At 36.8% G+C, this 8,739-nt stretch overlaps 1 non-coding gene across 1 annotated transcript; it reads left to right on the top strand.

The window, feature by feature from the left end:
• Nucleotides 1-505: 505 nt before the first annotated feature.
• Nucleotides 506-612, top strand: LOC141669421 (small nucleolar RNA R71). The gene has a single exon (XR_012553707.1). It is a non-coding gene; the product is annotated as a small nucleolar RNA R71 (small nucleolar RNA).
• The last annotated feature ends 8,127 nt before the right edge of the window (nucleotides 613-8,739 follow it).

Below are 8,739 nucleotides of genomic sequence, written 5' to 3'. Positions count from 1 at the left end.
ATCCAGGTGGGTTAAACTGTTTACTCACCCCTTGCTGATATGGTGGCTGAATAGCATTCTGATTATTCCCCCAGCTGAAATTTGGATGATTTCTGTTATTAGGATGATAGGTCGCTGGCACAGGCTGCTGTTGTCGCTAATAATTATTCACATACTGAACAGATTCGTTGACAAGAGAACACTGATCCGTAGCATGAGAACCTGCTCACAAACCATAGCTATTTGATTAACTCCATACGTAGCCAGAGAATCAACCTTCATTGATAGCGCTTGGAGCTGGGCTGCAATAGCGGTGGCTGCATCAACTTCCAGAATACCTGCGACCTTGCCTGACGTCATCCTCTGAGTTGGGTTTTGATGCTCATTTACAGCCATTGTCTCTATAAGATTATACACCTCAGTATAGCTTTTAGCCCATAAGGCTCCTCCAGCTGCTGCATCGAGCATGGGCCGAGATTGGGCCCCCAAACCATTATAAAAACCAGTGATTACCATCCAATCCGGCATTCCATGATGTGGACATTTTCTCAACATTTCCTTGTAGCGTTCCCAAGCCTCGCACATAGATTCTGTAGGTTGCTGCGCAAACTGAGTAAGAGCACTCCTCATAGCAGCAGTCTTTGGCATTGGATAAAACTTCACCAGAAACTTTTGTGCAAGATCTTGCCACGTAGTGATGGACCCAGCTGGTTCAGAATGTAACCAGTCTTTAGCCTTATCCCTCAGTGAGAATGGGAAAAGCCTCAACTTGATAGCCTCATCAGTCACGCCATTATACTTATAAGTGCTGCAGATCTCGACAAAATTTCTTATGTGCATGTTGGGGTCTTCAGTTGCCGCTCCTCCAAAAGAAACAGAATTCTTCACCATCTGAATAGTGCCCGGCTTGATTTCAAAGGTGTTAGCTTGAATAGCCGGATGAAGGATGCTTGACTGAATATCATCAATTTTAGGCCGAGAAAAATCCATAAGAGCTGGATCAGCTTGAACAATACGATCTCCCATGTTTACTGGTTCTTTCTGCTCAGCGCCTGAATCCGAATCCTCAAAATCTAACTTCTCCGGAATATCAAGAACTTCGTTTGTCTCCTCAGTTGTATCTAAAGTCCTCTTGCGAGCACGAGAACGAGTTTGCATAAACGCTTGCTAAAGTACCTGAAACACAACCGAAAAGAGTAAGTAACTACTACGTCCTAATCACTGAGTCCTAATGACCAATAATGGTAAGTACATAAACTAAACAAATACGCCGAGTCCCCGGCAGCGGCGCCAAAAACTTGTTAGGGCGAAAACACGCACTAATATTCACGCAAGTATACGCGTTCGCAAGTAATATAGAATACTTTCTAGTTCGTTCCCTCAGAGACTCAGTGTAACACCCCCAGATCCGGGGTCGGGAATCCGGGTTGTCACGGTCTTTCTTTCCACAATATCACTTTACTTAATTAATAATAAATACCCTCATGATGTGACCCCACACTAACACACACCACAACTCGTTATAGTCTCAGAGATGAAATTGAAATAAGTACAAGTCTTTGAATCCACAATTTAAAATTATTACAACCCAAAATGATTACTTGATAATTTACAGTTAATTGCCATTATCTGCCACAAGTTATAATTATACATAATTGGATTCTCAAAAGTAGATGGTCTAAACTACAATGGATCTACCTCTGCAGCTATAGCAGCTACAATATCAGCGGGAAGACGCGGGACGCTTCCCACGCGCTTGCGCTGGGTCTGCTGGAGTCTGGCCATCTTTCCTAACTGTTGTTGTGTGATGAAGAAATAAAGCAAGGGTGAGCAGCAAGCCCACCAAAATAATATGTATAATGATTTACAATATATGAGCCTACTCATAATACTCATGAAAGTCTTGGTCAAAAGAAATGAACCAAGTTTGATATCTTAATGCGATAAAGTCGCAAAATATTCAGTATATATACATATATACTTTTCAAAATATTGGAAGTCCTCTTCCAAGCATAATACACACAGAATTCCAGTGTATAACTGTATAAAAATATCGTTGCAAGGTGATCTCATATATCTAACCTTGTCTCAACGTTTTTCTGAAAATCTTTGTCATGCATAAGATAATCATTTACTAGATATAAGTTTAAAAGATGAAGTTACAAAATACTCCAATATACTTATATCTTTTCCAAATACTACTTGAACTACCACCATTCAAGTTATAATTAGTTTTAAGAAAAACATCCCATAGATGAGACCACAAGTTAAGACTTGAATAGATTCAATCTTTGAAATATTATTGAATGAAAAAAAAGTTATGAGATACTTTATTTAGTCCCGATATATATATATATATCCACATATATATATATCCCGAAAACATTTCCTGGAACCTCTGTTATGTGAAGTATGAACAGAGTTCGAAACATCCAATGAATTTTGGAAAGGAAAAGAATTTTGGCATAAACCCGATATCTCGCTGATCAGGCAAAGATACCAATAAGTAACCTTTTCTACTAGTAGATGGATGAATTCCCCACTGGTCATCACCCTGGTCATAATTAAGACCTATGCTGGACTGCCACTCAGCCACCTATGCATTTGATGGACTCCCACTGAGCCACTTACACAATAATAGACCGTACCTCGGCCTGTCGCTTATGCCGACTCAATGAGAGGGGCTTACTTCCCGAACTTTGGGCAAGTAATCAATTCATTTACCAAATCTGCAACCTTGTTGCGAATATAAAATACACCACAGAGCCGGATTTCCCAGGTTTTGAGCGGGTATTTAAATCCCCTTTAAAAAGGAAGATCTTAAATATAAAAATGAGTTTTGGGATCCGCTCTGACTTTTAAAAACCATTTTGAAGACTCGAAAACACTTTAAAGAGTGTTTGGAGTAAGGCTGATTTAATGAAGTAAATCAGTCCCCAGAATATTAGAAAATATCTGAATATTATTAATTAAATAATATTCCCATGAAGAATAGTCTTTATAAAAATAATTGAAGTAGAAGTATTAAAATTTATACTTGAAACGAGTATTAAATAACCAAAGATATACTTATATGAAAGTATTATCTTTATTTGAATAATCGAAAATATGTTTGATTATTAACACCTTATTCTTTAATAAAATAAAGAATATACCTCAGCAAATAATCGGAGTCATAGATCCTCAAATGAATATTCAAATAATATTCATTAAATAATATAAACTGAGTCATAAGCCCTCGAATGAATATTCAAATAGTATTCAATAAATAATATAAAAGAGTCATAAGCCCTCGAATGAATATTCAAATAGTATTCAATAAATAATATAAAAGAGTCATAAGCCCTCGAATAATATTCAAAATAATATTCAATAATAAAATAAAGTTAAAGTTATCGAATAAACCTTATTCGATTAATAGTTTTGAAAACTATGACCATATATATATATATATAAATAAATATATATATATATAATATACTCGGGAACATCGACTCCCGGTTTAGAAATATGTTCACCTTTTATCCCCTATAATAAGGGTATACGCAACTACTTGCTTATTTCTAGCATAGGTATTATGCAACTATAAGCATTGAAATCAACAGATAGATAACCAGATTACGAAACAGACATGCATATATACCATATTAGCATGCTCCAATATATCGCAAAATTTGCTAATAACAATCATGCAATATCACAAGATAATGCATATACATATATTTACATCACAGCAACAGTATAACGGGTAGAAAACTTGCCTGAGCGACTGGGGGTTATGAATGGCTCGGGACGAGTCTGGTAACCTATAAGCAACAAGTAAGTTGGAATTAAACCAAAGTCACTTGTAAATCTATGCTTTAACTAACTTAGACTCTAACGCTCGTTTTGCGCTCACTGATTCGCTTAAGTCACTCGGGTACCCTCGGCTCCACCATTTTTAATAATTTAACCTTTACGAGTTTTAAAACGATTCTTTCGCGAATGTCTTACCAACTGCCTAACACACTTACCATAAATGTTTCACACATTAATTAACCCTTTTTGGTTTTTAACCTACATTCCAAAGTAAGGCGAGGGAAAAAGTTTTGTCCGCGAAACGCCGTTACTTGAAACGGTCGTTTCTCCTAAACCGTAAATCGGAATCGGACGAACTACATATCAAAACGAAGCTCGTAACATGAGCTATCTAAAAATGGCAGTGGTCACAATCTAGCAGGGGGTTCTCGGGTCCTAATGCTATGCACAAAAACAGTCCAAAGAAAATCGGACGTTACGACGGCTATGTTTACGTGATTTCCAAATTTTAACCCATTCACAAACAACCCAAATCAACCTCAAATCCAACATACAACCATCCTCCATCCTTATCACATCATAACAACCCCAACCAATTCAATTTAACCATTCATACTTATGCTTAAACTTTACTTTAATCATTCTTAAGTTCTTTTAAATCAAAACCACAATAATTACCATTCCATTTCACTACCATACCAAATCTCAAACTCTAAATCATAACAACAAGCTACAATAACATCCTACTCATCAAAATCACCTTATAATATATATGAACCTAGGGTTTGGAAATGGTATACCTTCCTTGAAGTGGTGGGTGGAGCTAGGAAGCCTTAAGAAGCTTGGAGAAGTTTTAAGAAAGCTTGGATCTTCAAGAAAACAAGACAAACTTCAAGTTAAAAATCTTGAAAACACTATTCATTGTCTTCTTCATTGATTAAATGAAGAAGTTAGAGAAAGAATTAATGGCTTAAACTCATGATATAGCCATAACTAAGCATGAAGATGATTAGGGAATTTTCTTACCAATTTAGGAAGCTTTGATCTTTGATTTTGAAAAATCTATGCCTTGAAAATGCTAAAAAGCCGTGAGCAAGATGAACTCATGCCTTGGTTGTTTTGATTTTTTGATGGAAATGATTTTTACTTGGCTTGGTTGACTTGATTTTTGTGCTTGCTTTAGTCAATTACCTTCTTGCCCTTGAATTTGTGTGGTTCTCATTCAACCACACCTTCTTCCTTCCCTTGTCATGCTTGTGTCATCCTCATGATGTCATCCTCCCTTCCTTGTCCTCTTTCTATTGGTTGGATGACATCCTTCCCACTAATCCCTTTGATTAACTTCCTAATCGTTTGCCTAATGACCGCTGATCTGTTATACGGTTCGCTTAACTTTCGTTCTCGTTTATCGTTTGAAGGATCATACCCGGGATCTTATTACTTAGGTTCCCTTAACCTTTCTCAATACATTATATTCCTTTTTATGATCCTCTCCTATAATCCTTTAATTTCAATCCTTTTTATCCTGTTACCTTATACTCAATTCTCTCCGTATCTTGTGGATTTCCGGGAAAAATCAAAGTGTTCGGAATTGGATTCTGACGATCTTTACATACACTTATATACCACATAGAGTACTAATAATATCCCATAAGATCAATAACAGAACCCCTACATAGCGTGGCATGAAAAGTTTTCTCGTTCAGCAAAAACACTATTCATAAGGGTTTCAAAATTTCTCAAAAATTGGGGTTATTACAGTCTCCCCTCCTTAAAAGGATTCCGTCCCGGAATCAGATAGAAAACAAATGGGGATACTTTCTTAGCATTACACTTTCTAACTCTCGAGTCAATTTTCCCACATTGTGGTTCTTCCATCAAACTCTGAATAGTTTGATAACCCTTCTCCTAAGCACTTGTTCCCTTTTCACTCTACAACCCTTCCTGGTTGCTCCATATAGGTTACGTCGGGTTGCATATCTATGCGCTCATATGCCTCTATTTATCTGGCATCTGAATTACACTTCCTTACATTGATACGTGAAACACGTTACGACCTGCTACATGTTCGGGGTTAGGGCTAGCTCCTATGCTATCTTCCCAAAACGTCTTAATATATCCAAGGGTCCAACAAATTGTAGACTTAGCTTTCCTTTCTTTCCGAACCTCATCAATCCTTTCCAAGGGATACCTATATCATTACTAGGTCCCCTATTTCATACTCTTTATCCTTTCGTGTCAAATCAACATACTTATCATGTCCATCTTGGGCTACTACCAGCCGTCCTCTGATTAGATCTATCATATCCTTGGTCCTTTGGACTACTGCGGGTCCGAGCATCTTGCGCTCTACAACTTCATCCTAACATAAGGGAGATCGACATTGTCTTCCCTCAAGGATCTCATAAGGCGACATCTCGATAATGACATATGATCTATTGTCGTAAGAAAACTCAATCCGCGTTAAGTGATCATTCCAAATTCTTTCAAGTCTATTGCACAGACTCTCATTATTGCTTTTATCATTAGAACTTTTGCTTCTCAATACCCATTCTTTTCCAGTTCGTAATCGCTACTACCTTCCGTTCCTAATATTATACTAGTTATACTTTTGCTCGTTAGCGTTCTATAACCTTTTAATAACCACGTCAACCTTAGTATCACGAATGTGTTTCCATTCCGCATACTACCACCACTTTATTACTCCTTTTTCAGTTATTTCTATTTTCCAAAGTTTGATTAATCATATAGAAGTAAAGGAATTTGTTGAGAGATCACTATGATCATGAACACTTGTTATATCGCATAGTTAGTACAGAAGGTGGCCAGCCTTTAGTACTTGACAAGCAATTAAACAACATGTGGTATCCTACTAGGCTTCTATCACAAAGATAGATAGTCATTCGGCAATACCTCCCCTTCTGGAAGGGTTGTTCTTCTCAGCTTACATGAAATGAAAAGAAGAGAAAAGAACGAACTGAAGAGAATTGTATGTATGAAAAAAATATATACTGCCACAAAATATCTGGCTTGGAACCTACCTCTGAACTATAGAGGTTTATCATAGAAGAACAAAACATATTTGTATTTATATCAACATCAAGTATTATAGCATCGCATTTCACGTGCCTAAATATTTTCGCTATCCCGTCCATCATTCTATGGACCCACACTCTTCCTCGAGCTTATACATAATCACCTTTGAAACTCCCTCGACATCGAAAATCGAATCTGGGATCTTATTCTATACATCATCGTTACTAGAATTCTATGCTTGCACCGCATCCTTCCTCGTATAATAATACGACTCTCTATTGATAAGAAAGAATAATTATTCACTAGGTAGATACTCTACTTAATTAGTCTATCAATGATAACTTATACACTACCACGACCCGATTAGTGGTACTCAATCTCAACACCCATTCCAATACAACTCTCACGGTTGTAATCAGCTCATTACTCGCAGAATCATTGCTGCCTTACTATGGTCCACCACTGACCCACTGTAGTCATTCATTTTCCATGAAGTCTTAATAGCTAACCATACGGAGTCTATCCATGTCGTATCAAATCCTTCTAAGGAGGTAACATAATCACCATTCCTGATTCATGAAGAACACTCCTGATCCTGACATACATACATGACATGAAGCATATAAAATTGCAGAAGAGTTTCAATCAAAGCACCGATAGCAGGTTAATACCATTCTTAATCATATGCCTTCAATAGAAGACTTAACTCAAAGGTTTGTTTGGTCCTTTTTGAAACATGGTCCTGGCTTATCTCAAGATAGGACCTTCTAAGATAGATAGCCCGTTCATGGCGATTACATAAATTAAACCTTTACCAACTACTATTACGGTTGGGTACTGCACAGTCATCAGAAGGAATGTCAATCTTCCAAACCATAATTCAACCTTCACATTTTTAACCATCATCACTGTATTCTTTTGGCACACGCGCCTATAATTTTTCCTTTTACCGTTAAAGTGTCGGCCACCTCTTTGGCCTTTCCTGATAGTAATAGTTCCTTACAGTCAATGTCATTTTAACCACCTCCAAATAAATTTTCTACCTTATTTCAATCACAGCTTATGTGAAAATACTTTTCTTTAATATCTGATGAGTAAAAAAAAAAAATTTCCATTTTTCCATAAGTTATCCCCTCAGTCTTTAGAGGTTAATCACTGTCATGACTGACTCTCAATCATAATTAGAACATCTTTTATCTTAAGTCCTAATTGCCCTGAACAATTTCGACCATTCCTGGTTCGATCCATACTTTCTCGTGGTTTAACACGTGCCCCATTTGGCATCATTATAATTACGTCATATTTCCTTTATCCACATTTCTATTCTTGAGAATTTTGAATATTATCTTTTTTTTCCTTATAAAACCTCTAAGGTTATCCTTCAATCGTTCCTCCTGTATTCCCTAGATACAGGGCATATCACAATACCATTTACTAATAGTAGAACCATTGTCTATATACTTCTGCAAAATTTCTCCACTGATCCTTAAAGGTTATTATTACCTTAATCCTTTCCAATTCATACTGTCAAAACTCATACTATCCCTATTAAGGGTGAAATGCCAACCTTTATGCATTCCCCTAGGATTCGTTTTAAGTTACCGATGTTCTATCCTTAATTCCACCTTTAAAAAGGTACAAGCATCCTTCCATGGATAAATAAAGTCATATATCCCTGATAAGGGTATCTTATTCAATCATTTCCACCTCGATAGTCTATACCGAATTTCACCATAGCATCCTTATTCAAGTTGAGGTCAATCCATATGGCCTCCAAAAGATAACAATGGTCATCCGCTTTTCTTTCCTGATTTGGTAATGATAACATGGATGTTCTGGAAGATATTGGTCATGTTCAACGTGAACTTCTTCTTAATAATTCCTTATTTACTTTTGTTGTTTATCTCAACAGTCACCTCAATGTTG

Source organism: Apium graveolens, chromosome 6 (assembly GCF_009905375.1).
Source record: "Apium graveolens cultivar Ventura chromosome 6, ASM990537v1, whole genome shotgun sequence".
In the NCBI taxonomy this organism is placed as follows: Eukaryota; Viridiplantae; Streptophyta; class Magnoliopsida; order Apiales; family Apiaceae; genus Apium; species Apium graveolens.
This window is presented reverse-complemented; position numbering and strand designations above follow the sequence as displayed.